Here is a 9,901-nt window from a genome sequence, read left to right as displayed (position 1 = left end):
AGAAATGTGGTGAATATTCTTTGACCATTTACTCGTGTCTAAAATGAAGATGATAATTTCTTAGCTTATAGTATTATTGTAACACTTTTATTAAAATCTTTACTATATTACAATCTCCTTTACCATTAAACATAGCTGTGATTGTTTTCAAACATTTTTGATCTTTTCCTACACCAGGGTTGAGACCCAGGGCCTTAGAATTTTTGCTAACACCTAGAAAAGACTCCATTAATACAACCTGCAAGTCCCACTTCATGTATTTAAAAACAACATTTAGCAATATGGATTTCAGAACTGGTAATTTATAGGAATTTGAATTGTCAGCTTACAAAATTTCACTTCCTGCCTTCTCTGCAGGAATCCATTCTAATGCTCACCTGCTCTGCAAAAGAAACAGCTCTTATGGCTCAGTAGATACATTATAAAACTTTTTTATTCACTTTTAGCACTGGGGACACAAGCTCGAACCTTGGGCATACTTTCAATGCCTTCACACTGAGCTGAAATCCCATTCCAATGTGGGTATGATTAGTATTAGATATATGCATGTCAGTACTGATTTGTATGTCCATAAGCAGTTTTCTTTAAGACTTACCTAAAAACTTCCCCAAATTATATATATTTTATACAACATAAGTCCTATGCCCCTCAAATGGACTAAGTTACATAGTCATGTATATTTAAGTATGTCTGTGAAGTACATGCGCTACTTCACATGATTGAGATGATGCATATCATATCCTGAGGCAGGAAAAGCAAAAAAAAAAAAAAAAAGTGAAAATAAAAATTGAACTCCTTCTGTCTCTTTCCATACCAAAGAAATAAAAATTTCCAGGTGATATGGGCATGGAGTTATTTTTATTCCATTAGTTGCATGCTCCAATTCACTATTACCTACGTTTGGTGTCTCAGTAAAAATCAATTCTAGTCAAATACAACCTATAACTTTTAGGGAATAAAGTAAAATGTGTACAAAATAAAATAATACTGCCAATGTATGTTTCATAATAATCCTGATGTGATGATTAATCAAGAAATGTCATCATGCACAGGGAATAATATTTTTAGTTTTTATTTCAGTAGAGGACACAGCACCCTGAGACAGGAGTCAGAACATCCACATTACAGTCCTGGCTCTCTGACCTGCTAATATAAATGGAATGTGTGCAAAACTGTCCACTTCTCAGGGTGCATACTGCTTAATGCAAATGGAGATGAAAGCACCAACATCTTCCACATATAAAACATATAAGACACAACCAGATCCTAATAAACATTTGGCCATTGTATTCTTTTTCCATGTAAAGAATTCAATCCTTATGGAAATAATGAGTTTATTGATAAAAACATTTGCAATAGGCTGGCAAATACTGAAAAGCTGTGACTCCAAAGTGTATGTCAGAAAGTAAAGGTGACTTGGCCACATCTCTTTATTCCTCAACATCTCTGCCATCATTTCTGAATAACTCAATAACATAGATGTTTGTGTGACCACCATACAAACTCAAGCAAGAACTGTTGTTTCTTGTGTCCTGTTTGTTTTAACATTCCTGAAATGGATAAAAGTGCAGAGAGGAGAGTACCAAGCTTGTTGAAGCCACACTGATTACAGACAAGCTCTAGAAACAAGGAAGAGTCCATTCAATGTTTAACAGAGATAATTAAAATTTGTGAAGACTCCTGTCTCCTAAGCAAGGGTCATGCTCTGGGAATCAGGAAAGAAAGAGGATTAGTCATTCCTCTCCACACACACATCATATGTTTATGTAAAGGTAAAATAACATGTCCTGTTACAGAAATAGGAAAACAGTGATTTCAAATGAAAGGACATTTGGGCTGAATGTTATTGATGAATGTAAGCTTAACTGTATCATTACTAATCCTAGGTGTGTTTCACTGTTATTTTATGTGTCCATCACACATTAATCAGATAAGGAGCACTATTTTCTGTTTTGTACTTAATCAATCCAGATGCAGAAAAAAGAAATTATCTCAGCAGACAATGTTGAGCATGAGAGTACTACCTTGCCCTGAGCCACAGACACTACTGTTGAAGCAACCGATTCAAAATGAACTTAAATTTAATTGCACTGACAATTTTCATTGCTTCCACAAATCATAAATTTTTAAGTAGGTAAAACAAACGTCCAAAACCCAGAGAAACTTGAGCAACATATTTAAACTGTGAAGTACCCTCAGTAGGAAGAAAACCAGCACTTACTGTATCTCTCTTTTTGTGATTGAGGGGACAGAACACAAGAGTGGACATGGGTGTGGAGAGTTGCAAGGAGACCCAGGAGTGGTCAGAAGGGAATCTGTGCTGGGTGATCCTGTGCCTGCTCCTCCAGGGACCTTGCCCGTGACCCTGAGCTGTCCTTGCTGTACGTGGCGTGGCAGATACCAGACACAGCTCTCCACTCTGTTCTGCCAAGACTCACAGTGGAAGCACCCCTGAGCCAGGGCTCCAGTGGAGGACATGGTGCTCTGAGAGGGGAGTCAGGAAGGAGGGACAGGGATGTGAATTGCCTTCTCGAGTTCTTTAGTGGATCACTTGCCAGGATCCTCCTGGAAGGTGCCTTGTGTCTGTAATCAGTCAGACTCATTCAAACTCTCCTCATTTTTCTGACTTCTCTACCTAGGCATAGTTATAAAGCATTGCTGTCCTCCTTCCTTCCCTGGAAAACGTAGGCACTAGTGCTTTGGGAAGACTCTGAGAGGACATGAAATGAATCAAGCTACGCTGGCCCTGCAGCCCAGAGCCTGGCTTGCAGGAATCCCTGGAACACAGGTGACGATGCCATGGTGACTGGGTCCTCGTCTTCAACATCATCGTCTTTGTGATGACTTTGCAGAGTTAGGCAACAGAGTGGGGACCAGTACTTTCATGTTGCGATGTGTCCAGCAAGTATGACAAGTGTGGGAGAAAAACAAGGCTTTGAATGAGGTACCTGGGACCCTAAGAACACAACAGCACACAAACCACACACTCTTCAGAGCTGGATTTTTGCCCATCACTGTCCCCCATGTTGCTACCCACTTCCTCAGTCAGTCCTGACAGGGAGGAGACAGTGTTTCTGAGGGGCCTTCCTGCACCCATCTTCTCCCTGGTCACTTACTGGTTTAAGCTGCTCCTCTGCTGGGTCATGACCAAGGTGTGCAGATCCATTGCACTTCCCCTTCCTCATACTCCTTGAAGCCTCCTGCTCTGTCCTCAGCCTTGGTATAAATACAGTGTCAGACATGAGCTTCCCCAGCAGACAGCCCTGGGAGGAGGAGACAGAGGCGTGGGGCCCACTGGGTGGGAACCTTCAAGCTGAAACCTCTAGGCACAGACTCATCACTTACCAGGTGACCTTGGAGGTTCAACACACACACAGGTCACAATTAACCAAAATGGTCTAGGTCACCCAAATCTCTAAGAACATTTAATATTAACAGAGGAAGAAAGAAGAGGAAAGGAAGGCCCAGCAAAGTTTTGGGCTCATTCTCTACCCAGAAGGACATTCTGTCTGCTCTGCACTGTGTTTCTTTCTTTTATTTTCTAAGATTCACTTCTATTTTATTTCCATTTTATTAACATGAAATATATCTAACATTAATTACCATTTTTACCTTTTTAAGTGTACCATCAATTTGTGTGGATTACATTCACCTTGCTCTGCAGCAATCACCAACACCCATTTCCAAAATATTTGTCTTCCTAAACTGCGACTTGGAATCCATTTAAAATACCCATATTCCTGAACCCTCCAAGTCATGGAGATGACTGTTCTACTACAAAACTTTATAAGTAAATATAGGTACAATCTATAAAAATAACATGAAAAGGAGGTAGGTTTTGTAGGTCTATAGGTTTAGTTTTGATGCCACTCCCAACCTACATACACCCTCAGGACTTTTTCCCATGGTGACAAACCCAAACTTCTGAGCATTCTTTCCTGGATGATTTCTGTTTTTCATGCCCTTCTCTGCACAACTAGGTTAGAGCATCATCTGAACAATGGTAGAAAACTCGTAGTATTAGAGGTAACAAAATTCCATGATTGTAGTGAAAAGCAGCCTTTTTAAAACTAAGAGAACACATAAAATAAATTTCATTACCTACTTAAGGAAAAATGCATTCAAAGTAAAGGCATTTTAAGCAGCAAAATATACTTTATTTTACTTTTAGACAATGGTAAAATTTATTTTGACTTGGAATAATTGTGAACACCCTATAAGCACGTGGACTGCCTTCCTAAACAAGCAGTCTAAGCTGAAGGTTCATGATCAGCAATCACTGTTATGTGACACGAACCTACTGTGAGTTTATATATATAGTAGGGTTTTCTGATTGCCCTCCTTTGTGACTGTAAGTGGGCACCACAATTTGTTTTTGTTTCTTTAGCAGCATTTAATATGTAAGTACTGTCCCTGGCATTTGTGGATATCAAGGTTTCAAAAGAAAATGATTTAAATGTACCTAATATATGAAATTGTGAATTGTAAAGGAGGCATTATTAATAGACTACATCAATGAATATGTCTTGTAATGTGAAAACTGACTTTGTAATGTTTTATGCAGGTTTAGGCATATACCAGCATTTGCTCCATTTCAATCCCCAGTAACTTCCCTCTCCCTCCCATCCCTCCCCTTGAATCTCCTTTCTCTGCTCCACTATTCTCCTTGTTAGTTTCATAAGATCTCCTTTTGATTTCTTGTTTTGTCCTTGCTAGAACACACAATGGAGACTATTTGAATCTTGACTTTCCTTTTCATGTTTTTATTAGTGCATTAAAGTTATACACAGGAGTCAGTTCATTTGGATGTATTCATAAATATATATATATATACATATATATATCAATATGCTATATTTCAGTCCCCAATAGTTCCACTGCTCTTCCTTACTCCTTCTCCTGATCTCTTCCTCTCCTCTGATGTTATCCTTTCTTTTAATTTACTGTTCTTTAATAGGTGCATTTTCATTAGACATAAAAGTGGAACTCACTGTGATACATCCATCTATACATCCAGTGTTTCTGAACCCAAGTAATAAGGATTACCCTAGCAATCACTTTTTTTTATATTCATGAAATTTTCTTCCATGATGTTTCTATAATTGAATGTTATAGGTAATTTTCCATAATAGCATGTCCCTTGTAAACAAGACAGAGATGCAAGAAGGTATTATTTTACCTCATATCTGGGTCTTTCAACAACTCTGGAAAGGAAGAAGATACAGGCATGAATGTTGGAAGGCAGGGTCCCTGTACCTCATGTTCTGTTTCTGTGACCAAAGAGGAGTCTAACAGCATTTTCAGAGAGTGTGCCTAGACCTCTCCGCATCTGAGACCCCAGGACCTCTTCTCAAAACTTTCTGACGGTTGAGAAATAGTTAAAATATTCTTTGCATTGAATCCAGAGGATGATGATTTTATGTGCAAAGCATCAGAGAGTCTGATGCTTTTTCTAGCCAAGTATAAGCTCTGGGTAGCCTGAAATGAAGGGTTCATCATTCCTTTCTAAATATTTAGTGTTTATTTCATGAGGACAAAAATGAAATATTGCACTAGGGAACTAGCAGAGCCAGAACTCACGGTCACAGGATATTTAAGTCCATAATACAATCATTAGTTCTGTGATTATTAGCAATATTTCTGACTGTGCCCTTATTTTACATTTTCATCACACAATGCACACCTACTGTCTTTCATACTCAATGCAGTTGTATCAATTACACATCAAACACACAACAGTGCTGAATCTTAGAGATGCTTAGAACAGTAATAGACCCAGCAGGGTTGCACATAAAATGACCATCCTCTGGATTCAATGCAAAGAATATTTTAATTGTTTCTCAATCATCAGAAAGGTTTGAGAAGAGGTCCTGCGGTCTCAGACGCAGAGAGGTCTAGGCACACCATATAACCATTTCCAGACTCCTGAGCAGGAATGGAATCAGCCTCTCCTTTATAGTTTCAATGCTCCATTTACAAGAATAGAGGAGGATGCAGAGAGCACAAGGCTTTCTTGGATTGGGAGCCAGAGAGACAGCTCTGTGCTGGATTATTATGCCTCTACCCCTCCTGTCATCTTTGCATGTCATATGTAGGAATCCTTCCCACAGCAGAGGCCACAAGTGCCTCTCAGTGCTCTCTCCTGTGACCTGTTGGGAACCTCAAAACCATGGAGAGCAAGGGGTCCCTTCAGGAAAGACAGGGAAGAGATGGTTGGCTGGATTTTCATGGGGAGGACCTACCAGGAGTCTCTATTCAAGCACCAAATCTCAAACCAGTTTTGAGTCTTTTCTACCTGTGTAACACACTTAATATGCAAATCTGCCCTCTTTCTTTTTATGTACAATCATCAAAATTTGGCCAAAAAAGAAGCAGCAACACCACTCCTGCTGTGGAGAAGCCATGAATAATACTTCATGATGTTGTGCTTGCTGTCAACCCTCCTCATTCTTATCCTCTCCTTCACAAACCTTTTGGAGTGCTCGCAAAACAGGGTAGAAGGACACAAATTTCCCTAACATGGAAGAAATTTAAGAGAAGCAGATCCAGTGTGGGAGGGAAGCAAAATTCTCAATGACATTTCCACAACAAAGTACAAAATGTTCACATTCCACAAGGTTTAAATCTGGCTTAATGGTGACCTTCCAACATGTTGTTCCAAGTATTATTTTGTCCTGATGGGGAGGAAACAAAACTTTTGACAATCCATCCCTGATACATCCTCTCCCTCAGCAATTTCTGAATTATACTGAGCCTCTGCAGAATCATGACCAAGGACCAAGAATAAATACCAGTCCCTCCACCCAGTGCCTAAAGAAAGCTCAGGCTCTGTCCTTAGGACTGAGGTGAATACAGTGAAGGCTATGAGATGAAGTCAATCATGGAGAGGAGATAGATGCATGGTCCTGTGGACTTGAACCACCAGGGTGAGCACTGACTATGGTAAGAGCTTGGAGGCTCCCTGCACAGAGCTCATAATTAGCCAAAATGTTCCCTGTTATCTCAAATACTAGGAATGTCCTAATATTAGTGGAGGACAAAGAAGAGACAAGATGACCACAGAGTGTTTTGGCTCTTCTAGTAGTAAGCAAGAATCATGTGTACTCTTTACTTCTTTCTCGGTTTATTGGCACACATGATTTGTATAGAACAGTGGATTTCATACCTTAGTGCTTAAAAGTTAATTGACTCAATACTGTTCCCCAGCATCTCCCTTTATCCTCACTTGATACACCTTCCCTGATCCTGTTCAACTACCCAAATGCTTTTCCTTGTATGTTAATGACATCCTTTCTTAATCTTTTGCCCTCTTGCTTCCACATATGAGAGAAATCCTACAACACTGGTCTTTCTGTGTCTGACAGACGTTTTTGCTTAACATTATACTATCTAGTTCCATCCATTTTCCTGCAAATGACATAATTTCATTCTTCTTTATGACTGAATAAAACTTCATTGTGTATGCATATATATGTATATATACATGTATACATATATGTGTACATGTGTTAGTATATTATATTGTCCATATCCATTCATGCATTGAGGGATATCTAGGCTTAATCCACAACATGGATATTATAAATTATTTTACAAATATTCACTTCTGTCATGTATTCAAATTTTAAATATCACTTTATTTTATTTTCATTCTTAATTTTGGTAAAAAAAAATGAATGAAAAAACCTTACCACTTTATTTTTAAATGCACCTTTGTGTGACAATACATTTGTGTTGTTTTGGAATTATTACCATCCTGCATTTGCATTAAATTTTCCTCTTCCCACCTGAAATGGGACTTTCAGAATGGGGGAAACAATCTTACAGTAAGAGAAAAGATCCCTGAGGTGGGAAGAATACCAAATATGGCACCAAAAAATAAATAACTGTGGTATTGGTGAAGGTATGAGAATAGGCAAGGTTAATAAATTGAGAAAGGGGACAAAGAAATTCAAAATTTCCACATCCTTAAAATTGGTAAATGTAACAGAATCAAGTTGTGCATCTGGGAGTCCAAAATGCTAAATAAAAAGACTCCAAAACTAAGGAACCACAGAGGTGCGGGCTCGCGATGACTGAGTGATGCAGTGGGTGACAGGTGACCCTAAACCTTTCATAGGCCATCACAGTCAGAAGCATGCCATCCATACAGACAAAAATGGCAAAAAGAGACATCTGTGTCAGGCAACCCATGTAGGAGATGACTCTGCTGTGATTTAGGAGGTTCACAATCATCTTTGGGACCATGGTGGAAATGAAACCCCCGTCAGCCAAGGACAGATTGGCGAGGAAGAAGTACATGGGGGTGTGGAGGTGGGCAGTCAGAGCTAACAGCCAGCATGATGAGCAGCTTCCCAAGCTCTGTGACCAGGTACCTGGACAGGAGCAATCCAAAGAGGATGGGCTGCAAGTCTGGATCCTCTGAGTGGCCCCTGAGTTGGAATTCTGTGACACGTGTTTGATTGTTTTGTTGAGTATTGCTTGCACACCTTTTGGGGAATAAAAGGCTTAGAATAAGGTAACTCAAAATCAGGTATGCAGCACAACTGAAGGGTTCACACCTGAATTCAATACATTTGCAGCACTTTTCTCAGTGTGACAAACCCAATCCTAGATCTCTTGAATGATTGGCTTCTGTGTTACTCTCTTCCTTGGAAACACACGTCCTTTAGAGGCACTGAAATAAGCAGTGTTAGACCAAGAACATCACACTAACAAGGCCATGGTCACGGCAAAGTACAGCACTGTCTTCAAAGGCAGCAGAGAATAAGGAACATCCTTCCCATTTAAAAAATACAGTGTCATTAAAGGAAATAAGAAGCTGTTAAATCTACCCAATTTTATTCTCAGACATTGGCACAAATGTTCTTCATTAGAATATTTATAAGTACTGTGCTAGAGCCAGCAATCCATTATTTGAACACTATTAAATATGACAGTTTATAGAGGAAATGAATGTCCCCTAAAGAGTATTGTCTCTTCGTCTACTAAGTTGGAAACTTATATGTAAAATTTTACTTATTTCACATCATTTTTATTCACATTTTTGGAGCACAGTGTGGTATTTCTCTCCATGTTCACAGTGCATGTTGATCCTCATCCAACCATCAGTCTGGTCTCCCCATGCCTGGGCACCCTCCCCAGTTCCTAGTAATCATGACTCCACATACAGGTTGACTTTGGTCACCTTCCAGATATGAGAGAGATTATGCATACTAGTCTTGCTGTGTCTTGTTTTTTTTTTTTTTTTTTTTGGAGAGGGTTTCTGTTTGTTTGTTTGTTTGTTTGGCTTATTTTTTGAAATACCCATTTTCATTCTGCTTCTGTTGTTCATTGTGGTAAAATATACCCAGAGTGTGCTTTCCACCATTTTCAGTGAGCACAGTTCCATGATGTTCTTACATTGTGGTGCAATCTGCCATGCCACCAGTCCCCAGAAATCTTTCATCCTCTTCAACTGAGAAGTTGCACTGCATTCAAAATCTCCCCATTCCTTTCCCCCCTGACCTGGGTATCTCTCTCCTAGTGTGAAACATGATGAAGAAATTAAAGATATCAGGCTACAAAAATATCCTGAATATAGATATATGTGTGTAAATGTGAATGTCTCTGTGTGTGTTACTTTCTATCCTTGTGACAATATACCTGAGAAGAACAATTCAAAAGTTTGAAAGGAGGAAATATTTATTTTGGCTCACAGATTGAGAGATTTCAACGCATGGTCAGCAGCCCTGTGGTGAGGCAGAACACCAGGCTGAGGAGGCATGATGAGGAAATCTGCTCCCTCATGACATTCTGAAACTGTGTGTGCTGTGTGTGTGTGTGTGTGTGTGTGTGTGTGTGTGTGTGCATGAATGTTATGAGAGAGAGAGAGAGGCAGTTACATCAAGATCTTAAATTT

This window comes from Sciurus carolinensis, chromosome 17 (assembly GCF_902686445.1).
Source record: "Sciurus carolinensis chromosome 17, mSciCar1.2, whole genome shotgun sequence".
Lineage (NCBI taxonomy): Eukaryota > Metazoa > Chordata > Mammalia > Rodentia > Sciuridae > Sciurus > Sciurus carolinensis.
Note: the sequence above shows the minus strand (reverse complement) of the source record.